Source organism: Marmota monax, unplaced genomic scaffold (assembly GCF_021218885.2).
Source record: "Marmota monax isolate L192 unplaced genomic scaffold, Marmota_monax_Labrador192_F-V1.1 WCK01_AAM20220418_F8-fsc00040, whole genome shotgun sequence".
Lineage (NCBI taxonomy): Eukaryota > Metazoa > Chordata > Mammalia > Rodentia > Sciuridae > Marmota > Marmota monax.
The window spans coordinates 8838029-8863468 of record NW_026692782.1 but is presented as its reverse complement, the minus strand read 5'-3'; the positions used below and the strand labels follow the sequence as shown (position 1 = coordinate 8863468).

At 39.7% G+C, this 25440-nt stretch overlaps 1 protein-coding gene across 4 annotated transcripts in view; it reads left to right on the top strand.

The window, feature by feature from the left end:
* The window catches only part of Psd3 (pleckstrin and Sec7 domain containing 3), a 564781-nt gene that overhangs the window by 51875 nt on the left and 487466 nt on the right, over positions 1–25440 (top strand). For all 4 annotated transcript variants that reach the window (XM_058580396.1, XM_058580395.1, XM_046447763.2 and 1 more), the window contains one exon: positions 1631–1679. The gene's annotated coding sequence lies outside the window, so the exon portion shown is untranslated. The remainder of the gene's footprint in view (positions 1–1630; positions 1680–25440) is intronic.

The following is a 25440-nucleotide window of genomic DNA, read 5'->3' as shown; positions in this document are numbered from 1 at the left end:
TCTTCCCTACTGTGATATCATAAAAGATGTTTTTATAAATTTTCTTCTGAAGTTCCCAAGTTTTGCTTTTAATATTTGTCTTTAACATACATGAAATGTATTTTGTGGGTGGTATAAAGTTGCCTACATGAAGAATCAATTTGCATAAAAATGATCATAAAAAAGTTTGAAGAGTATTCATAAATTCTGACTTTATTAAAATTTATTACAAAGAAAGGAAGAGAGATGTATGCAAAGTCATACTGGAATGACAATCATATCCGATTTATATGGATGAATTGCAGACAATCTAAATGAATATTTATATAACAGTGGGAGGGTGAGGGAAATGAATTTGGTTACAATTTTACAATGTAATGCTATAAAGAGATAAAATGCACATTTGAAGAAAATTTGATGATATTAAAATAAGTTAATGATAGTCTTAAGGGGAGAGGCCCAGCTAAAGTAGTTTACATAGTTTAATATCATTGTTTTAAAAATAGACAAAAAAGCTGAAAAATTATTTATTGACCTGTCAGTGGTTATCTCTGGGCTATGAAATGATGAACAGATTATTTTCTTTTTCTCACATTTTGTGAGAAAATGTGAGAAAAAGGACGTTATGTTAAAGCAATCATTCCAATGACTGTGGTTAGCAGAGCGCTCTAGTGCTTGATGAGGAAGGAGTCATCTTTGTCACCTGGTGACAATTAAAAAGATGAAAGCCCAGAATCTTAATGACAGAACTCCAGTCCAACATTTGGCCCATACTCCTCCATATGTCTATGTCCACATGTCCTTATTTGGGGTTCAGAAACTCCAAATACAGTCACCACTACCTGAGGCTGTGAATGCAGAGGTCAGGCTCATGCTACGTGGAGTCTCAAGAATGTGTTGTGAGCATCCAATTTATTTTTACACAGATAGAAATCAAATTTGTAGTTCAACAACTTGAATTTACCAAGGACAACGTAGGCATTCTGGTAGTTATGAAATTGGTATCTTCTCTGAGATGAGGCAGGAAACCTCTATCACACGGAGGGTATCACAGATGATTTGAAGACATGTGATGTTGCAGTTGTGTGACAGAAGTCCAAAATCTTCTTCAAACCCCAATGAGCCAAGTCTTCTCCAAAGCCAAATAAAACCTGGCCTTTCATTAGAACCTTTGAGGGATGTTCTGATTATTTTTATCACCAATAAGACACATGCAGGAAGCTTTATGCAAAAATATAATTCAGAAAAGTTAGAAAAAATAGAATTTTAATTTTTTTTCATTTTAAAAATCATTTAAAAGTATCAAGGTGACCATACAGGTACATTGTACATACATAGGTATGTAGTGTGCTAACAACTAACTCTCCAGACGAAAACAGCCCTGATTGGTAGCACTTGCCCATTCCTGTGCTGTGAACACTTCCAAGACTACACCATGTGAACACTTCAAACTCCACCAAGAGGTGTTGAGAGCAAGGTGGTAAGAGATAGATGCTCACATCACAACCAGCTCCCCCCATCTCAACCAGCTCTAGCATTATTCTGATGGCACCAATACCCTAATTAATACATATTAACAACTTAGCATTTTTCATTGTTTATAAAATAATTAAAACTTAATAGTGTTAAATCCTCTTACTTCTCTCTACAGACCCATGCCCTCGCCTTCCTTCCAAGAAGCAACTACTGTCAAGAATCTGGTATGTACTGTTCTAAATCACGTTTTTGAGCCTTTACTGCATGTGTAGGTGTGCAAAACGATACATATTTATTCACTTTGCATATTTTAAATATATTATCTAATGCTCTCACATTGTATATATAATTCAACTCCTTTCTTCATACTGTGTTTTTGAGATCTATTCCTATTGATACATACACATGTAGTGTATTCATATACTGATTGTGCACATTCACATGAAAAAAAAATCACTATTTATTTATCCATTTTCTTACAATCAGCATTCAGGTTGTTCTAATTTTTTACTGTTATAAATGAGGTTGTAAAGGCCCTATGGGTGTGAATCAGTATGTAAAACTGCACTACCTAGAAGTAAAATGAATGGGTTGTAAGGAATGCTATTTTCTACTTTAGTAATATTGACAAATTGTTCTAAAGTGGTTGCAAAAATTTATACTCCTGCCAAAATATATGAGTTTCTCATTTCCTATATCCCTGCCAATTATCGTTATCATCAGGCTTCTTAAATGTGACCAATCCTAGGATATGAAATAGTATCTTTTTTTAACTTTCATTTCCTGACTACTAGAAAGCATGGTATTAGTTAGGCTAAAGAAAGCTAAGCCGCTATAACAAAGAGACCTCCTCCTCAGAGGAATACGGGAGATTTCTCTTAACAGTTTTATGGTGTGCAGCCCAGGCTAGTAATGTGAGTCAGGCCCACACAGTTATTCAGGGATCCTTCCATTTTTTACATTGCTATCTCCTAAGTCATTAATCCCTTCATGGTTGAAATCATGTTGCCACATACTAGCTTTTAGAATTGGAGGTCAAGGAAAGGGTTGGAAGCCTGAATTACAAGTCCAGGTGATTAGTCCAGAAAAAAAGTCCACCTCAGGGAACCTTTGGAGCCTTGAGGAAGCCATGGTTCTCAGACTCAGACAACTGTCAAATCCAGGGAGTTTATCTGGGTTGGCTCAAGGGTCAACTTTAGAGGGCAGATATTGGGGAAAGCATTCATCCCTGAAGGAATCGATGGGCCTGTATCGGAGGAGTCGGTGAGTGTGTTGGCTGAAGTGAAACCAGGAAGGAAGGACAGACCCCACCTGGTGAAGACTTCCTGGGGATATTGTGACTCTTATTCACTGGCATCTGGGACTTGGCTCAGCCCCTGGCATCTCACACTGCAGCCTTGGGGCAGCAAACCAGCTCCAGAACCCACACACTCCTGTATGGGAAGTTCCAAAGGTACTGCCAGGTCTGGCTTTCATTGGCTTAGATTCTTACCACTGCAAGCCAGAGTTGGCAGGTCATTTTGGGGGATGGGGCAGCTACCTAGTACTGGCTGTGACAGCTGGGAGTGACAACCAGGATAGAAAGAACCTTGCTTTGGGTGGTTCAGGATCAAATTCAGGCTCCGTACCTTTGTCAAAAAGCTCAACTACCTGGTAAAGGAACAGAGATAAAAGTGAATTGTGATCATGTTTTGCAAAAGCAGATATGTCCTTGATTAGGTCATGTACAAAATGAAGCTTTATATGACAAGGGACATCTCAGTGTCCCTGCTTCAAAGTCAGACCGATGTCTAACAATGTGGTCATTGATTTTTGTTGTAAGGAAAAACTACACAACCCCAAAGCCCATATTCTTCTTACTAGACCATCCTGTCTCCTGAGTAAACACATCTCTCACATTTTTACTTTAGTAAAATTAAACCATAATTAATAGTTGAAATGAAACACATTTCGTGGACATCAACTAAATTAAAATATTTGTGCCTATTTTCTGAGTTGCAATCAAATATATATATATATATATATATATATATATATATATATATATATATATATATATATATATATAATATATCTGCCTGCCTATGATTTATGGGGTATTGCTTATAGTTTCTATAACACGATGCCAGTGAAGCCATTGTTATTAGAAGTGCTTGTGTCTTGATGCCTGGTGGGTTCTGTGCACTGTGCTGAGTGTATTCTACAGGCTCTCATTTCTCCTCCATTATGTCATTGTCTCTAAGCAAAAACAATGCACTCAAGGAATAGCAGGGTTTGGAGGGTCATCTGGTCTGACTTACATCATTTGTAGCAGGTTTTGCATTAATGTTTCTGCTTTACATCATGGGAGAGTTGGGAGACCATTTATTTGAACTTCCATATTTTTCTTGGGAGAATGAGGACAATAACAAAATAACTACACTTGCTGCTTAGTGTGTAGATATCAGAGAACAAAGGGACTCTGAGGAGCTTGTGCCATTCTTCTGTCTTCAGACAGTTGTGCACAGGAGGACAAAAAGAGGCTAAGGTGCCTGCTCAAGGCCACACAGCTGGAATTGGTGGAGTGAGACCAGAGACCAGTTCTCCCCTCTCCCATTGAGATTGCCTTCCCTTAACCTGAGCTTCCCGAGAGAGCAAGAGTCATTGTGTGTTGAGATTTGGCACATCTATATCATTGGTTCTCTGTGACCAGTTATAATTTCAAATTGAATTAAAATGAGGATGGGATTCAAAATGGATCCTACAAATGGTAACTGGACAGTTTGTGAAGACTTTGGGAAAGGCAGCCAAAATCAAAACCATGGCTTAGACCAAGTAAGCACCGCCTTAGGGAAATGAGGCACAGCCTTCTTTCCAAGCCCCACCTGCAACAACATTCTACCCAGACTGTAAAGGAAACACGCCCCACCCCTGCTTCACCTCGGTACTCCAGCAAGTTCACTCCACCCTCCCTGGTTCACGTCCCAAGCCTCAGCTCAAGGCAACTCCAGTGTGCAGGGTAGAATCAAAGAAAGAAGTTGCTAAAGGGACCATTCTGCCTTCCTTGGGTGGTTTTTAAAACGCAGAGATAATAATGATCATGGAAGCTGATTTTGGAGTGTGTGCCTGCCCGTGTGTGCATGCTGTGTGAGTGTGTCTGGGCAGGAGCAGGCTCTTCCGGATGGCTGCTTTTGATTGCTGGTCCTTCCTGACCCACTAATGAGGTTTCCTGAATGGCAGATAAGCAGCCTCTCCCACCACAAAAGGAGCCAGTCACTTAAAAATCTCTGGTGAGCCGTCCCAGTGGCACATACCCGTAAACTCAGCAGCTCTGGAGGCTGAGGCAGGAGGCTCACAGGTTCAAAGCCAGTCTCAGCAACTTAGTGAGACACTAAGCAACTCAGTGAGACCCTGTGTCTCAACAATCTTAACCTGAGCTTCCCGAGAGAGCAAGAGTCATTGTGTGTTGAGATTTGGCACATCTATATCATTGGTTCTCTGTGACCAGTTATAATTTCAAAGGGCTGGGTTTGTGGCTGTGGTTAAGCACCCCTCGGTTCAATCAATCCCTGGTACCAAAAAGAAGAAAAAAAAAAATCTCTGGTGAGACAGGCTGAACAAGCATAAAATGGACATTGACACAGATGCAGATGCAGCTACCATATCAGAAATAAGAAGAAAAGGGAATGGCACAACATCTCCTGATGAGGAGGGGGAAAAGCAAAGGATTAAGCTAAAAGACCCAAACTGGGCAGCAAGGACTCTGTCTTGTAACAAGCACAACCATGTCAAGCAGAACCTGTCAAGGAGTGACTACAGAAACAGGAAAACAATCGAAGAAAAATTAGCAACAAAGAAGAAAGAACACAACCAAAGCCCAGCACAGTGCTATGCACCTGTAGTCCCAGATCTTTAGAAGGCTGGGTCAGGAGGATGGCTTGAGGCCAGGAGTTCAAGGCCAGACTGGCAATATAGCAAGTCCCCATCTCAACAAAACAAAGATTCCCAAACAAAACACAAAGCCTGCTCCTCCAAGCCATGAAACTCTTATGTCCCTAGTAAGGAGGGATGGGGTCTCAAACTGAGTTCACCCTGGCACAGTTTATTTACAGATAAATTATATATCCATGATTAAGCACATAGACTTAACTGAAATCTTAGTTACCATATTAGTCACACCACACTTGTAGAATTCTTCTTTTTGGGGAGAGAGATGTGTATTAGGGATGGAATCCAGGGGTGCTTAACCACTGAGAAACATCCCCAACTCTTTTATTATTTATTTTTGCTTTGAGACAGGATCTTGCTAAGTTGCTCGAGGCCTCACTGAGTTGCTGAGGCTGGCTTTAAATTTGTAATCCTCCTGCCTCAGCCTCCCAAGCTGCTGGTCATTACAGGCGTGCACCACCATAGGATTATTCTTAAATGACCTCTTTATGTTTAAGGTGCCATTAGGGAGTTGAGAAACAGATATGGCTGATTTTGATGGTATTGGGGTTTTGAGGATATAAGGGGAGAAGATGAGGAACCCCAAGAATTGTCCAGATTCTGCAGTGGGGTTCACATAGCAAAAGACCATTACAGATCGAGGCTCTCTGTACCTTTATGAACTTGCTAGAGAGAAGGGTATGACTGAGTTAATGTTCCTGGTGGAAGTTCCACCCGCAGATGGAGGGAATGCTGTTGGATTGAGTCAGTGCGTGAGTCAAATCCCACTCCACCCAGGGGCAAAGCCATGTGGAGTCTCTCAGAGCAGAGGCGTGAGTCATGCTAGGGCATCAATCCCTGCACTGCCATACCCAGATGTCATTCTAAGGGTCTGCTGTGGGTCCACAGAATGACTGTGGGAGTGGAGGTTGCCACTTTGTCAGATCCAGCTCTGTGAAATTGACCTTGGCAAGGTCAACATACACTACTTGCATTTTGGCCAGCCAACAAGCTCAAAACTGAGTGCAGATGGCTTAGATAATGAGACTTCAATGATAGAATCTGGGTCCTGATTAGATTTTGTGCACCATGTGTTTGTGGACACCAGGGTATCTTGAGGGTTTCTCAGAATTATCCATTATATGCCAAAAATTAGAACCACAAATTCCCTTTAAAAAAGTATCCTATACTTAATGCTAAAATATCTGTCTACATTGATATAATTGTTCATTGCAGCATCTTTGCTGCAACAATAAAGTCTCGATGATAGGATATTGTTTAAGTAGGTGACAGTTTATCTAAATTGTAACAAAAGGATATTATGGAGCTGTTGACAAGAAAAAAGTATGCTCATATGTTACATGATTTTTTTTAGTTGTTGATGGACTGTATTTTATTCATTTATTTATATGCAGTGGTGAGAATTGAACCCAGTGCCCACATATATAAAGCAAGCGTTCTACCACTGAGGCACAACTCCAGCCCACATGCTATTATTTCCAAAGCATGCTTAAGATACACTACATGAAAGAAAATTATGAGGAATAAATAATCTTACATAGTAAGATCCCATTTTTATGTAAAAAATGATAGACATAAATACAAATTTATATTAAGGCTAAGGCAATATCTGGGAAAATAGCTACAATGGGTTAGACTCAGGAGAGGGACCAATGGGTGGGTGGAGGTGGAGAGGTATAGGGAGATTGGTTTGCTAAAATTAGATTCCATTTTGTTCAAGTGTCTTATAAAATACTTTGAACACTAAAGAAAGGCAAAATAAACGCATTCAATATTCAAAGGCCAAGCCATCAACACGAGGTCACTGGCTGCTGAAAATATACTTTGAAAATATTTTCAGGTTTCCATAAATAAGGACTCAAGTGCCCCAAAGCGATCTACTGTTACTTTTTTTATACTGCCATGTTTTCTCCTTAGCACCCTTTTCAGGGAATTTGAGGGTATTCTCTTCCTAGATATTTCCTTTCTCAGTTCAGACAGTCATTGATCTAATAATAAAAGGAAGCTATTTGAGATCTGCGTGCCAGATATTACTCATGCTTGATAAATTGTACGCCTAAGGGAATAAGAGAAAAGCACATCCATAAAAATAGAATTTAATTCACATTGATTAAAACAATGTGTGCCAAATGGCTCTCTCTATGGGAGAGGAGAAATAGCAACAAGTATCAAGAAATCTAACAGCTGAACATAGGAGATTATGACCCTCATAGGTTTCAATTCTCCCATGAAATGTTCTTGATTATTTATTTTGTATCAGGCAGTATGTTGAGGATTAGCATCAGGACAGTGTGGTAAAGGAACAAATAAGAACAATGAAGGTGGCGGGAGCATGCTCCTGTAATCCCAAGGTACTTGGGAGATTAAGGCAGGAAGATCACCAGTTCAAGCCCAGCCTGGGCAACTATGCAAGACCCTGTGTCAAAATAAAAAAAATTACAAAGGGTTTGGGGATGTAACTCAGTCGTGGAACACCCCTGGGTAGTGCAAATAAAAATAACGAAAATAATAATAATGATAAGAATTACAATTCAGTGTGATAAGTGGTTAAGAGGAAGCCAAGAAGAAAGAATACTTACATAAGAAGAAAAGTCCTTAAAATAAGCACGTGCAAAATTGAACACAGATGCGGAAGAATGAGGGATCCCAGGAAAGGCAAGAGCGCTGCTGTTCCTGGGTGTGGAGGTGCAAACCTCAGGCTGCCTACAGCATCTGCACTTGGATATCTCATTGCATCTCACACTTACAACACATCAGCCTGAGCATCTTATTCCTCCACCCGTCACCCCCATCAGTCCTCCCTCCTTCTCACATCACATGTCACTATCAAACACATTCTATACTCTACATATGTTATGGTTTGGTTGTGAGGTGTCCCCCAAAAGCTCACATGTGAGACAATGCAAGAGGGTTCAGAGGAGAAATGATTGGGTTGTGAGAGTCTTAACCTAATCAGTGAATTAATCACCTGATGGAATTAATTGAGTGAAAACTGAAGTGGTAGGGTGTGGCTGGAGGAGGGGGAATTGGGGCATGGCTTTGAGATATATATTTGTGTGTGTGTGTGTGTATATATATATATATATATATATACACAAAAATGGGGAAAGTGGGGATCTCTCTCTCTGCTTCCTGATCACCATGATGTGAGCTGCTTCCTTCCACCCTACTCTTCCACCATGATGTATAGCCTCACCTAGAGCTCCGAGGAATGAAGCCAGCCTCCTATGGACTAAGACCTCTGAAACTGTGAGCCCTCAAATAAACTTTTCCTCCTCTAGGATTGTTCTGGTCAGATCCTTTTAGGCACAGCAGCAAAAAAAAAAAAAAAAAAGCTGACTAAAACAACATATTCATCTCGCCCCCTATTATCTACCACCTGTAATCCATCTCCAAAATGAAATTCCCAGGTAGGGATTATTGTTGATTTGTTCACTGCTGTGCCTCCAGAACCTACAGAGGCACTCAGCGTATTTTAAATGTTCAATAACTCTTTGTGGAATTTATGAGTGAATGGCAGGGGTCTGAGAGGGGTTGAGGTTAAAGGGATACATGAAGGCTCAGCTCCTGAAGGTGCCGTGGTAAGAACTTTGGTAGAGAAGATAGGAAAAGTAAAGTTAAAAAAAAAAAAAAAAGTCAATGGTATCTGACTATGAGGATGGGAAAAAAAAAATGACACAGATTCCAAAGACATTTTAGAGTATTCATGAAACACAGTAGCTAAACTAATGAGAAAGGAGAAGCAGAAGGAAGACTCAACGGCAACTTGAGTTTCTAGACTGGGTGTTTAGGCATATGGCGTCTTTAAATAGTTAGAATGTGTTACCCCGGAGGAAGCCAGTGAAAGCCTATAGCGGTGTCTCCCAAGGAGGAAATGTCAAGTGTCGGCTTCCGGACTTTATCATTTGTCTTGTGCTGTGAGCCTGTGGTTAAATCCTGGGTGAGTGATTTCTTGTAGCAGATGAAGGACATGCTAGCTGTGATCCGTCATTGGGTTCTGTAAAGGTTCTGTCTGCAGGAGGCTCCAACATCTTGAAGAAAATGGAGCATCCAGTCCATCTTTCATGTGTTTATATGACACCCCACATCTTGAGATCGACTCCATTTTTTGCTTTCTGTCAGGATGTGTGATATTTTAGTAACGTTGTCTTGAGTTCAGTGACGAGGCTCTGCTTCAGAAATTTAAACTCACCACATGTGTGGAGCATTTTAATCTGGATTGAAATCCAAGACTGGAAATGTGGGGAGATAAAAAAAAAATAAGCAACTCATACTCAGGTTGGAGGCACTTGTAACTTATTAGAAAATAGTACAACATTGTATGACAGAGTGCTTCAAGATCACAGGGGAGTTCAATGAATAAAAGAACAATTCGTGTACTAATAAATGAAAGAGAGACGAATGTAAGTAAATGCTTGCATAATACCAGCTGGCATTGTATAGCATGTTGGAGTAAGGATCACAATTATTCATGCTAGATTTGGTTTATAAAGGCATCTTAGGACATATGCTTTGAGCATAGATATATTTTATTTGAATACTAACACGTATGAATATTCTCAGCTTCTGCAAAGAAATTCATTGCTTCCTATTTATCCCGAGCCGTGTGATCTTCTCAGTCCAGCTTTCATTTCCTACCTTCTGATGAAAACATGAATCCCAGAGTCATTTCACCTTCTTCCTCCAAGAGAAGAAAAATTTTGGCATTAAAAAAAAAAAACAAGTAGCAGCCTTGACCACCAATGGCGGCCATCGCCTGGTTCCCATCGCAGGCTGCAGTCCTCATGGCTGTGTTCCTGCAAATGTCAGCCCAGACTGGCCAAGAGTAGCCCCAAATCCAGGTTTTTATATAAAATCTCCCTTGTAAAAAGTTTAGCAAGTAAGTGTAAAATGCTAACGCACCACATGGACCAGCAGCATACACAAAATTTAAACGTGTCTGCTGGCTTGGATTGAAGTTGGTACTCTGCTATGGAGTTTATGAAACTCTTTCAGGTCCTTCTCTCGCTTGACTTCACAGCCACCTGGAAAGACAGACTTGGTAACTGTTTTCCTTTTCTGACCCAGTTGTGACCTCAGAAAGGATGAAAGTTTTACCCAAACTCCATAAACCAAAGCCTTCTCAAATCTAAGCTCAGACTCCGAATTTTGATCTGGAATTTAAATTCAGATCTATTTGGTCACAAGGCCTATATACCATCCCTATTCTAGGGTCCACACTGGAAGCATGTTTGCCATTAGCTAGCATCATGAACCCACTCAATTTCTGTGCAATGATTACCTCCAAACTCTAAAAATTGTATGGGGAGAAACAGAAGAATAGAAGGGGAAGGAGTATAGGCAATGTTGCCTAGGCTTTTCTGTAATTGAAATCAAAGAGAAATTTATTTCATTAAGTAAATTGCAAAGAATCTTACTAAAATCTCTTCTTAATTAGTAACTGTTATAGATGAATTGAGTCTCTCCCGTGGGCAGGGCAGGGGCAGGGATTGAAGGGAGGAGGGGACTGTGTTGGAGTCCTACCATCTAATATGTGACCTTATCGAAACAGGGTGGTTGCAGATAAACTTAAAGATGAGGTCATACTGGCTTAGGGTGGGCCCCAATCCATATGGCTGGTGTCCTTGTAAGAAGAAACCTATGTCCTTACCTGAAGACACAGGGAGAGGATACTATGAACAGGGAACATCAAGGATCAACTAAGAGTTAGGAAGAGGCAAAGAAAGATTCCAACCAGAGTCTTAAAGGAGGCCTGACCCTGCTGACACCTCAATCTCAGACTTCAGGCCTTCAGAACTGTGAGAGAATAAATTTCTGTTGTTTTAAGCCTACTAGTTTGTGGTGCTCTGTTACAGTAGGCACAGGAAATGCCTACCATGATCATGGAAATGCGGATTCAAACAACAAAGATATTAGCATTTTCTATTCATAAAATTTGTGTCCATCCAACTTCATAATTAGCAAAAAAAATATGTATACACATTTATTAAATGTGGTAGGGTTTTTAAACACAATCAGGTAGCTGATTAAATATAAATAAGAAGAGGAAGGATTAAAGGATGATTCAGGTTTGTGGCTTAAATACTTTCATTCAGTCATCAGTTCAGTAACTGAGAACCTACTATGTGCTGGGCACCACTCTAAGGAATTATGGGTACAGTGCTGAACAAGGGGAGGCATTTTGGTGGGATGGCCTGGGGGTGGGGTGGGAGGAAGGAACAAAAATCAATTGTTCAAGCAGAGAATAAATTGTTAAGTGATGATTACAGTGCAAAGAATTAAACTAGATTGATGTGAGAGAGAAGGACTGGAAGACCACTGGACTGGGTTAGGGAGCTGTCTGAGGAGAGGACATTTGTACAGAGTGCTGAAGAGCAAGATGCCAACCAAGCAAAACAGGAGAAAGAGCATTAAAGGAAGAGGAACCGAATGGGTGAATTCTCCAAGGCAGAAATGAGCTTGGTGAGATGGGAAATGGATAGAGTCGCCAGATTTAGTGAATAAAGATGCAAGACACTCAAGTTAATTTGAATTTCAGATAAACAACATTGTTTCTTCTGCAATATTTGAGACATACTATACTAACAGAAAAGGTTGTTTATCTGAAATTCAAGTTTAACTGGGCATATGTAGAAAATTCAAAAGAATCAGAAAAAAACTATAAAAACTAATAGGCAATTATACCAAGATTGCAAAATGCAAGGTTAATATGCAAAAGTCAGTTGCATCTTCTATATAGTAGCAATAAAAACTTGGATTTTGAAAAATTAAAGATACACTACTTTTCTATTACTGTCAAAAAGGAAATATGCAATAAATCAGGTAAATCTAATAAGATAGGTATAAAGTCTACATTGAAGAAAATCTTTCTGATGAAAGGCAATCAAAGATCTAAATTAATGGAAAGATAGTCCCTGTTCCTGTATAATAAGATTCAACATTGTTAACACGTCATTTCTTCCCAACATGTTCTATAGATGCAATGCAATCCCAATTGAAATACCAGCAAGTTATTTTGTGTATATTAACAAACTTATCCTAAAGTAGTAAAAGGCCTAGGATAACCACCAAAGTTAGAAAATTGGCACAACACAAGACTGTACAGCTACAGTCAGCAAGACTGTGTGGTTTTGGCAGAAGACTAGACAAATGGATCAGAAAGCCCAGAAATAGACCCATATAAATAGAGTCAACTGATCTTTCACAAAGTAGCAAAGGCAATTCAATGGAGAGAATGTCATCTTTTCAGCAAATCGTACTGAAACAAGCAGGCGTTCACATACAAAAACAAAAAACGTAAACTCAGACGTACCCTCTCCACAAAAAATCAACTCCAATTGCATCATAAACCTAAATATAAACCACAAAAGTATAAAACTTGTATAAGATAACACACAAGAAAAGCATTTGGTGATTAAAATTAAAAACTTCTGCTCTGCAAAAGATACTGTTAAGAGAATGAAAAGACAAACCACAAATTTGGAGAAAATGTTTGCAAAACATGTATCAGATAAGGCATTTGTATCCAAAATGTATGACGAATTCTTAAACCTCAATAATAAAAAAAAAGAAGTTAAAAGTGGGCAAAAGATCTGAATAGAAGCTCATCAAAGATTATGTACAGATGACAAATAAGCATAAGAAAAGAAGCTCAATGTCATATATCATCAGGAAATTGCTAATTAACACAATTGTACACATATTAGAATGGTTTAAGTCCAAAATACTGACAACACCGAATGCTGGAAAGAACCTGGAATACAGGAACTCTCATTGTTAGTGGAATACAAATGGTGCAGCCACTTTACAGACATCCTGATGCGTTCTTACAAAACTATAGATAGTCTTACCACATGCAACAGCATTCATGTTCCTTGCTATTACCCAAATGAACTGAAACTTGTGTCCACACAAAAACCTGTACACAAATGTTCATAGCAGCTGTACCCCTAATTGCCAAAGCATGAAAGCAAAAAAACAGTCCTTCAGTCAGTGATGGATAAACCATGTTACATCCATACAGTGGAATATTATTTAGCAGCAAGAAATGAGCTCTCAAGCAGTGCCGCAGTCCGCTGCAGCAAAATAACCCGGGGGTGACGAGCAACTTGTGTACATTGATACAGCAGGAGTGGGAGCCGTTTATTGTAGGACAGGAGGAGTATATATACATTCCACACAGCTTATCTTAATTAACATAAACTAGATACAGCAGTCAACCAATAAGGAATCTCCACACTCAATGGCTCGCTTGCGTTACTTCACAAACCACTCCCTCTGCAAAATGCCAGGCGCCATCGTGACTTGTTTGCAGACTCTAACATTTCCCCCTTTTGTTTAATTTAAATAACAACCATAGTGGTTTTTACACAAACACCATAAATAATCTGCTACAAGCAGAAGGGGAGGATACAAAATGCCACAATACCAAGCCAACTGATGGCTCCATGCAAGAAGCCCTTGGAAAAATTATACCAGCAATGACACCGTTAGCAATGATACCGAGTTACAATTTGTTGTAGATTAGTTTGTTGTCTCAGTCCAGGTAAAGCAGTGTCTCAATAGATTAACTCGCGGTCCAGGTAAATCATAGTCCAGGTAAGTTTTGCAGGCAGCTAGCTTAAATCACAGTCCAGGTAAGTTCTGCAGGCAGCTAGCTTGACCCGAAGTCTCCTCTGGTTCTCAGCAATACTGGAAATTCTTCCACCCTCGTCCTCACCGGCGCTGGGATGAAGGCAGGAACTCTGGCAATGATGCTAAAGAAAATCCTGTAGTATTCCACTAAGAAAACAACCTTCTGAACAATTTAGTACATTATCTCAAGGTATTTTACATTTGAAATAAGCCTTAATAGTGCTCATTACTCATCAGCCTCCAGGTGTGGGAGAACCATTGTAGCTTAGTTATTGGCATTGAAAATGACCAAACATCAGGGATGCCAGTAGCGTCTTCTGCCGGCTGTAGCGTCCCGGGCAGCCCCAGATGGCCCCGGGGAGAATCCGGGAAGTGTTCCGGACTCAAACTGCCACTGGGCACAGGGAGCAAGAGCCTGCGAGACTGTGCCTCCGGGTCAGGTTTGGATTTGGGCTCTTGCAGTGGCGTCCCGCTCCCGGGGCAGGGGGCGAGGAAGAGCCGGCTGCTGCTGGAAAGTCCTTGCTGTGCCATGACCGGCTCACGCACGTAGCAGCCACCACGCCGATTCATGCACCCTCCGGTAACGATAAGTATTCAGTAACAGCCTTTTGCTGCAACTTTTTTCCTGATAATCCTTCTTCTTCTGAACTTTCTTTTTCTTTCTAACTAGAGTTCCTGCGCTTCCATCAACACATGCCCTAACTGTTCTTGGTTCCACTGGGGTGCCTCCTTTTTTCAACAATTTACTTAACACCCCCTCCATATTTTCATCATAAAGACAATACAACATTTCAAGACAGAACAAGACACAAACATACTGTATCAATCTTCTCCATTTTCTCAAAATGGCCATTTTTCCTCTCTCCCCATCTACTTAGGGATGAGCAGATTTGCTCCCGTCTTATCTATGGACAGGCAGCTTTTTTCGTCACTTACCCCAGAGTGTCCCGGGAGCTCCCAGTATGGGCCACAATCTGCCGCAGTCCGGCTGCAGCAAAATAACGGGGGGGGGGGGGGGGGGGGGGAGCAACTTGTGTAGATTGTTACAGCAGGAGTGGGTTATTGTAGGACAGGAGGGGTATATATACATTCCACACAGCTTATCTTAATTAACATAAACTAGATACAGCAGTCAACCAATAAGGAATCTCCACACTTAATACAGCAGTCAACCAATAAGGAATCTCCACACTTAATGGCTCGCTGGTGTTACTTCACAAACCACTCCCTCTGGCATTTTGCCAGGCGCCATCCAGACTTGTTTACAGACCGTAACAAAGCAGGCCACAAAAACCCATGGAGGAACCTTAAATGCCTATTGGTAATAATAATTTTTTTTAAAAAAAAGCTAATCTAGAAAGGCTACATCCTGTAATTTCCACTAACAAAATTCTGGATAAGGCAAATTATAGACCGTAAAATGATCAGGGGTTGCCAGGGTTCCATGGGGAATGGGAGAGAAGTTGGAGATAGGTTGAACCCTGGGGATTTAGTTCTGTATGATACCATAATCTCCAAAGCAAGTAAATAAATAGCCAATAAGCACATGTCATTATATATTTCAAAACTCCAAACTATACAACATACAGAGTGAATCCTAATGCAAACTATGACCTTAGTTAATAATAACATGTCAATATTGATTCATCAGTAAGATTCTAAGAATAGAAGAAATTATGTGGGCTATGCATGGTCAATGGAAGCTCTTTACACTTTCTGGTTAGTTTTTCTGTAAACCATGACCTTTTCTAAAAGTCAATTTATTTTTAAAATATTTTATATTTGTGTACATATCAGTGGGAGTCAATGTGATATCTGGACATGTACTAATCACACTTTATCTTCCCTTTACCCACCCTTCCGCCCATCACTCCCACCTCTAGTCTTTACTATTCTACATGCAACAACTTTTTTTAGCCACCACATATAAGAGAGAACATGCGGTACTTGTGTTTCTGTATCTGGCTTATTTCACTTAACATAATGTCGTCTAGTCCCATCCGTTTTGCTGCAAATAACAGCATTTCACAAATGCCAGCAAGGATATGGAGAAAAGGGACTCTCATATGTTCTTGGTGGGAATGTAAATTAGTACAACCCTTATGGAGAATGGAGTTTCCTCAAAAACTAAAAATAGGCCTACCATATGATCCAACTATATTTCTGGATATATGTCCAAAAGGGATAAAATCAGCATATCAAAGGGATACCTGCATGCATGCTTTTATTGTAGCACTATTCACAACAGCTAAGATACAGAATCAGTCTCTGTGCCAATCAATGGAGGAATGGATAAGAAAAGGTAGTATACACATATAATGGAATATTATTCAGCCACAGAGTCCATTAATTTGAACAACTTTTAACTGGGTATCCTGTATTTTATCTGGCAACCCTAGGAACAGGGAGAAGCCCACTGTAACTGTACATGATGGGCAAATGGAAAGGAACGGGATGAGCTAAAAGAGGTGGGTAGGGGCCAGATTGCAGAGCTTCATAAGACAGGAAGGAGTTCTGTTGCATTCTGTGTCACGGGATACCTTGTGAAGATTATTGCTTAATTTCTATTGCTTAAATTCTCTCCAGCTACTCTATGGAGAGTGGATGGTTCCTGCATACTGAAGCCAAGATACAACTAAAAGGCTATTGATTAGCCCAAGCTAGAGCCAGTGCGGACTTGGTTGGTGACAGAGGAACTAGACAGCAGTAGTCAAATATCTAAAGTGAGGGCAGAAACAGCAGAGTCGTGACAGTAGCAGGACTGGAGAGAGAGTAAAAGAGAGGAATCAAATACAGCAGTCAGAGTTCTGTGTAAGCAAATGGGTGCTGCTAACACCATTTACTAACATAGGAAAGATCAGGTATAAAAAGTTCAGTTCTTTTTGTTGTCATTATGTTTGAGAGACCTCTTAAACACTCACATGACTGTCAATTTTGCTGAGCTAGGAAGTGATGTTAGTAACTCACATTGCAAACAATGGCAAAGGAGCAATTTGCATGAGGAAAGGTTTTAAATCCTGGGCTTTCCATGTGTTGAATTTGAGATGCTTGTGAGAAAACTGAATAGGGAGCTGAATGTCTCAGTCTTAAAAAGATAAACATAGAGTCATCATGTGATCCAGCAATTCTACTCCTAGGTATAAGCCCAACAGAACTGAAGCCATATTCACTTAAAAACCTGGACCCAAATGTTCATAGCAGCATTAATTCAAAATTTTCAAAAAGTGGAAACAACCCAAGTGTCCATTAATGAATGAATAACTAATCCAAATTTGGTACATCCATATAACAGAATATTATTTGGCTGTGTAAAGGAATAATGGGTTGATTTGTGCAATAACCTGGATGACACTTGAAAACACTTTGCTAATTAAAAAAGACACAAAAGATTTACATGATTCCTTTTATGATTTCTTTTATATGAAATGTCTAGAAGAGGCAAATCTATGTAAACAAAGTAGATTGGTGATTGACAGGGTTATAGGGAAAGGGGAGAATGGCAAATGACTACTGACAGTGTGGGACTCTTTTTAAAGTGAGAAGATGATGGGATTGCCTAGTGGAGATGATTGCACGGCATTGTGAACATACTGAAAACTACTGAAAGTGCTAAATATAGTAAATATGTTCTGGAATTACATGCTGGTGATTATTATGCAACACTGTGACTACTACATTGTGGAAAACAACCTTATGTGATTAATTTTCAGGCTATCTATCTAGAGGAATTGTATACCATTTAAACATTGCAGAGAGCAAAAACTTATCCTTCAGAAATCATCATGAGCTTTACAGATAACTCTGTGATCCAGAAAATAAACTCACAGGTCAGGAGACTGTACTATAGATTTTTGTTGAGATGGAGGGCGTGGGGGATTTTTTTTTTTTTTTTTTTTTTTTTTTGTGGTTAGATTGAGTCCCCCTCAGATAAGCAGAACTGGGCTGAGTTCTTGGGTCACTGCACTTGCTGGGCAACAGCAGACATACTCAGAGTCTGAAAATGTAGTTGTTCAAGCTGAGTGAACACAGTGCTGTTGGGGCATACGAACCCAGTGAGAAAGTATAAATAGGCCCGTTAAGGGGTACCCGAGTGAGGACTTCTCCATATGCTCTTGCAAAACTTGGGGCAGAAATGAAACTAGCTAATAGAAAGAAGGAAACAAATATCAAACCCAAAATACCACCTTATCGAAAGAGCACATGGGTCTCATACATCATGGATAGATTATCTGCTAATGCACAGGGTGCCTTATCTCTGGTCTTCTGTGGAGGCTCAGGATGGGTGACCCAATTAAACCAGCCCTCATTTGAATTTTCCCAAAAGAAGAACAAAAGGGCAGGAGAATCAAGTTGAATGGTATAAAGATAATTTTTTTTTTTAAAAAAACTGAGCCAATTAGAAGCTCATTACTCAGAAACACCCGTGACAGTACGCGATGATGTGAGGCTTGGAGGGGAAGTGTGAAGCCCCTCCCAGATCTGCTGCTGGAGCCAGAGCCGTGGAGCCAGGGAGGCAGAGGCAGCTTGGGCTCTATGTGGTAGCTCAAAGGGGGAGACATGACAAACCTGTCCTCATACAGAAAAGCGTCAGAAAAAGAATATGAAGACGGGGCTGAAGGTGAGGCAGCAGCTGCAGGTGTCAGCTTCTCTGGGGCATCTGTGACAGCAGAGGGTTCCTGATCCCTTTCCCAGACTTTCTCAAGTCATGACTCAGGCGACCCCATTCAGACAGAAAAGACGAAGGGGTCCAAAAGGAACTGGTCTGTAGAGGTTCTGTGGGGCACAAAGGTTTGGAAGGTTATTGGCCTTGGATCATGTGGACTCACCATCCCGGAGCTCTGGATTTATACAAAAGCAATAAGACTCAAAAGCAAACCAATATGCATTTGACAGATACTTGAATATAATCACTGCCTGCTATTGCAAGCGATATGCAGAGTTACATATTTAACCCACTTCCAGGGAAAGAGATATGGAAATTTTTTTTTCTTTTTAAGAAAGAGACAAGAAAAGTATGTATTATTTTCATTAGTTTTCTCGTGGTCTGCCATCATGCAAAATGAAATTCAGGTCCAAAGGGCAGTGAGCAGTAACGAATATGCAAGATCCATCTGGAGCAGTACATGAATAGTTACCAAGGAAAGATTCCAAGAAGAAAACCATAAAAGCTATCACCAGAGCCAGATAATTAGAAGTGTTGTTAAAGAAACAGTGCTGGATTTTTTTTTCCCCTAACTTCCTGGTTAAGGTAATTTAGATCTAATTATATATTTGTGGGGGTGAGGGGTACCAGGGATCGAACTCAGGGGCACTCAACCACTGATCCACATCCCCAGCCCTATTTTGTATTATATCAGAGACAGGGTCTCAGTGAGTTGCTTAGGACCTCGATTTTGCTGAGGCTGGCTTTGAACCTGTGATCCTCCTGTTTCAGCCTCCCAAGCCGCTGGGAATACAGGCCTGAGTTACTTCGCCAAGCCCAGATAGATATAATTACATTTTTACTTGTCAGTTTCCACCCAAATCCTTGAAATCTTTCATGAAGATGAATTGAAATCATCATTATCAATATGAAATCGAAGAACAATCAAACTGTCAATAAATGAGAATGTTACTTTCTCAAAATAACAGGAACACATCATCATGCAATGCTCTCTTCCCAAAGCTCCTGAGATTCCTTTTCTCTTTATAGTTATACTAAAAGGATTCTACGTGTCCTCTTCTGTCTCCGTGAGTTTAGAGCATGTAAATCTAATTACTGTAATTTCACACAGGCTTGCAAAGGCTGGCCCACGGGTTGGTGCACATTATCCCCAGGTATCTGAAACACACCTGGCAGCCATTCAATTAGCCACGGGTTACCTTCGAGATAGAGCAGGATTGTGGAATGAGGAACTAAAACACAGAAGGGAAAAGCCACTTCGGGGCAAGTGGCTGAATCAGCCACCGAGGAGGTGAAGAGCCGGGTCACTTGCCTCTCTCTCATTGCTTCACCGAAACTCATGAGATCAGCTGTGCTCCAAAATTCTAAATGCAAGAAAAAAATTCTTCCTGAAAGTAACCTAATTCAAATATGTAACATTTTTATCTCGTGACTCCTCCAGGATGGCTGGGACAGCAACTCACAAACATATCAACGTGTGTCTACAGTGTCAGGTCTAAACAATGTACTAAGTAGGATAAAGACTGAAAATAACCTCACTATCAATTCAGGTCAGGTTTTGCTTCCCAGTAAATTCTGAAAAAGCTTTTGGGTTTTTGGAGCTATTCTTGGAATTATGGATAAAGGATTGAAGGTCTGTAGTTCAATTTAAGAGACTATGTGCTCTTCTTCCTGCACAGAGGAAAATCCCTTCCTGGGCAGACAGTGGAAATCCCTCTCCAGTGTGTTCACCCTGTGCCCCTTGTCCCTTCACAATAGGGTTTGGGCACGAGATTTCAGTGCCAGAAGGGAGCCACTGCCTGTGAGTGTGCCCCTGTGAGAGGTGGCTTTGATGTCCAATTACACAGATCCAGGTTAGGAACCCCTAAGAAAGGGATACTGTGGATTTGGTGAATCACCATGATCATGTGAGCATCCAGATAATTATCCTGAGGAATCTTTCCCTTGTAATTCACCTTGACCTAAATTGTATGTATCATCTGTGTAAGTAGTCCCGGGTAATCTGATGATTAAAATAAAATTATATCCTAGTGAATTCAAGTGGATAAGTGATCTCTGTCATTTATCCTCCTGTCTTCCCCTTCCTCTCCCCCTCTGCTCCCTCTGCCCCAGATCCAAGTTAAATGGCATTGAAAACATGAGTGAATTCTGACAAACCTTCTTTTGGGTATGCGGATAACTAACACCTTGTCAACACATACAGCAAATATTGTCAAAGTAAAGGAAGATCATCTTTTTGTCCATGAATCAATCTTTGAGTTGGAATTGGCAGAGCTGTTGCTTAGGAAGTGAAAACCCACTTTCTTGGTCCCCAAAGGGACAATGAAGGCCACTTCCCGGGAGGACTAGGGCTGCGTTAAAAAGGACTTGCTAAGGCTGTGGGAACCCACGCCATCCAATAGAAACACAAGCTGAGCCACATTTGTCATTTAAAATTCCCTAATGGTCACATTTTAAAACGAAAAGAAAAAGAAACAGGTGAAATTATTTATAATAATGTCCAAATCATTAGCATTCCTATGAATAGTACCTATAGGTACTCAATACAAAATTAATGAATATTTTACATTCTTTTTTTCTATAAGAAGCCTTTGAAGTCCAGTTTACTCTAAGCTTAGAGAAGGTCTCCATTTTGAGAAGGTCAGCACACTTTGAGTTTCTTAAGACCTGCGTGGAGTTACTGGCTACCGACTACTGCACAGACACAGTTCAGAGAAAGTGGAAGCAGAGCCCGCACCGGGCCCAGGGCAATTCCTCTGGGGAGGGAAAAAAAAAGGCTCTTACTTTCACTTTCCTTCTGTGACTTCAGTAAAGAACGTCAATGAGTTAAAATAATTCAGTTTCTGTTACTTTTAGTAAACCAGCAAAGCACACTGGTGAGAACCGCGTATCATCCGCTGGCTAAGTAGAAGTCACGATCGGAATCCAAAATGAGTGAAGCCAGCCCATCAGCAAGTTTCTCCCCATATTTCATCCTGAAAAGACATTTACTTGCTGGACCCCAGACACCCTGTGACTTTAATCCTGACCTTCCACCGTAGCAACTGAAACTTTCCCCGGGAAAGCACAGTGTGGCAACACAGGGAAACAGCTCAACTTGTTTAAGTGTTTAGGCCTCTTCCTCACTGGAATTGTATTGTTCTGCAGTGATCAACTACACCTAGAAAATGAGGAGAATAATAATAATAATAGGTAGCACTTATTGCAGACATTGCTCTCAGTCATTGATTTGATAATCCTCACAGTGATCATATGAAGACACTTTCCTACTCTAAGAATCTGAGACCAGAAAGGTGTAGTAACTTACCCAAGATCACACAGTTAAGAAGAAATGAATCAAATTCATGCCCATGTTAATAACCTCTATACCTATAAGATGTACAGATGAGGTAAAAATCAAATAAGATAAAACCAGATCACTTTAAATAGAAATCATAGTATGTTATTAGTATTTAAGATAACACAATGAAAATTATGTTTGTAAAAGAGAATCCGGTTTTGTTTTACATTTAAATGACATGTCATTTGTCTCATGTTATACTGAGACATGTAAGATTCACATGTATTCATTTGTTTTTCCCAGACCTCACATATCAATAAGGTTTTCCTTTATTTCCTAAAGTAAAATAGTAATAAATCCGCCTATTCTTTGGTAACTGCAGTCTTCTTAACATGTTATGTAGTACTCATTTTCTTACATATTTGTGTTATGTCTTTCCTCCTTCATTGTAACATGAGTTCCATGAAGGAAGGACTTTTTCTTCCATCTTATTCACAACTAAACCTCAGTACTTAGAGTTCAATGTTTGGATTCTTTTCACTATTCATTTTTAACAATAAATATTTGCCAAGTGCGTACTATTTATTGGTAAACACTAATAATAACTAATAATATTAAATTAATTACCAATAATATTATATAAATTAAATAATATTATTACATTAATTAAATAATTAATTTGAATAATACTAATGGTGCAAATAAAATAATATTTGATAGTATTATTATGGCTAATAATTAATGTTACTAATAAATAATAAATTTATTTCTTGTTAGTAGATTATACTTTTTAATTTACTAATAATTAGTTACTAATGGAACTTTAAAAATCTATTCATTCATATGTGCTGAAATAATACACATAGCAATTACATGCATAGGCTTTGGAACAAAATAGATTAGGATCATGACATTCATTTAGTATTTGTAAAATAAATAATAATAAATACATTGACCCAGAAAAGTTAAATTGGTTATGGCTTCTAAAACTTGAACACAGAATCTGGCACAAGGCTATGGACCAGAAATATTGCTGCTGTTATTTCTGTTAATTTTTATTACTTATCCTTTCATTAAATAAAAAGTGTCCAATACTGTTAGTTGCCAAAGAAGTTTAAAGTTAGAAGTTAAAAATTTGCATCTCTTTTGAGATAAGTCAGCCTTTACTCCTCTGCAGGACCCATATGAAATGAAGGAAATCTTCAAGGCCCCTCCCTCCCCCCAGCCTCCATGTCGACCTCTACTCAGTCATAAAGTGAGCAAGAAGCAGATCAGGGGCTGGGAGCAGTAAGCAAATAGGAAATATAGTCTTTCTCTGAAAGCAAAGGCCAAAATTGTGCTGCAAGGAGCTCCAGCCTCTGGCCAGCACCAGGTGTGTGAGATAAAGAGACACAAGTCCTCTCTGAAGAAATCTGCAGGATTCTCATGGATTAAGACCAAACAAATATGAGTCCACAATCAAAGGTCACTAAACACACACACATACACACACACTATTCATCAAGACAAAGAAAATGAAGTAAACATATTTAGACCAGGAATTTCATATTTCAAAATTATTAGAGGGCATGAAATAATTATGTATAAAGCACTTACAGAAATCAAGGATGGGATCATTAACTTCACCAAGAAACAAAATGACAAGTAGATGTGTAAAGAGACTAATGGCACTTTTTTCAAGTGAAAAATGTAATTGTTGAAGTGAAAACTCCACGTAGAAGGAAAAGTGGATTGGTGACAACTGAAGAGAGTATAGGAGTCTAGACTTAGGACATATGGGGAAAAGACGAAGGGATGTGGAGGACAGAATGAGAATGGCCCACCACGTGCGTGATGTGAGTGCCAGAGGGAGGGAATAGAAAGAAGGGAGGAGAGGCCATCAGTGAATCACATCAGACAAGAGACATGTATGTACAGAAGATTTGCCAAATTGGACAAATATGAAAAAAATAAACTTACACATGTAACAGAGAATCTGGAAAATTTTATAAGCAAAGAGAAAATCCTAAAAGCAGCCAAGGAATAAAGGCAGATCAATCACAGAGATAAGACAATTACACAGAGGAGACTTTTTGACACAAAAAGAAGCCGACAGTTGTGAAACAGTATCAGCGACAGCTAAATGAAAACCCAGAAAAGCTGTTTCAAGAATGAAAGTGAAGTAACAGCTGTTTTAGATCATTGGAGGATAGGAACGTTGTCACCAGCAGGTCCCCACTTAGGGAACGTCTAAGGGATCTAGGTCAAGACGAGGAGCGATTCCAGAGGTGGTCTGAGACACGAGAAGGAGTGCAGCCAGTAAGTTAGAAAACCAAGTCCTGGGTCCAGTTGTGGAATAAAGCATTCCGAGGATCCTGGGCTTTGGGGAGAAGATTGAGATCTTGATTACAACTGGGCCTATTTCTGCAAATTTCAAGGAAACCCATAGGAAAAAAAAAATGTAACAGAATATTTAGCCTCCAAGCCAGAAGATTAAAAAATAATAATAATAAAAAATAAAAATCTTATTAATTTTTTAAAGGCAAGGAAGAAGGCAAAAGAAGCATAGACAAAGTAGGTCAAATGAAAATAATCAAGTGATAGAAACAAGTCCAAATATATCAACAAGCACAATGCGTATAAATGGGATCATCTCACAAGTTAAAAGCACAATAAAACAGGGAGCTTATCATGTGGAGGAAAAAATTCCAATATATGCTATTCATGGCACACAAAGCATAAAAACACTAAAAAGTTGAATTTTTTTTAAAAAGAATAGATAAATAGTAATTTTGCTTGCTTTTTAAAAATTTGAACTTTTTATAATTCAATTTCCTGCATAACCACGAGAGCAGTGAATGTGATAGATTTATTATCAACTGTGTGAAGTAAACATGTATCTTCAACTCCTATTTATTTATTTATTATTTGGTAATGGTGATATTAGTGTTTGGATTGAACCCAGGGGTTCTTAACCTCTGAGCCACATCCCTAGCCCTTTTGATATTTTACTTAGAGACAAGGTCTTGCTAAGTTGTTAGAGCTTCACTAAGTTGCTGAGGCTGGTTTTGAACTCAACTCTCCTGCCTCAGCCTCCCGAGCTGCTGGGATTACAGACATGCACCACCATGCCTGGCATTTTTTTCTAATTTATTTATTTATTTACATATATACATACGTACTTACTTACTTACTGTTCCTGGGGATCAAGCCCAGGGCCTTGTGCACACTAAGCACAGGCTCCACCCCTGAGCCTCACCTACACCTTGCCCTAAACTCTTTCCTTTTCTTACTGCTGCAATATAATTTTTCATAATAGTGGGCTTCATGATGCCATATTTGTACATGAGCATAGCCTCATTTGCTCAGTCTCCTTCCCCAGTATCTTCCCTTTCTCTCCCCTCCTCCCTGTCCCGTTCACTTGCTTTGCTCTACTGATCTCCCTTCTATCGCGATTACAGTTAGAATTAGTACATTGGCATATATACGGGAGTGGGATGTA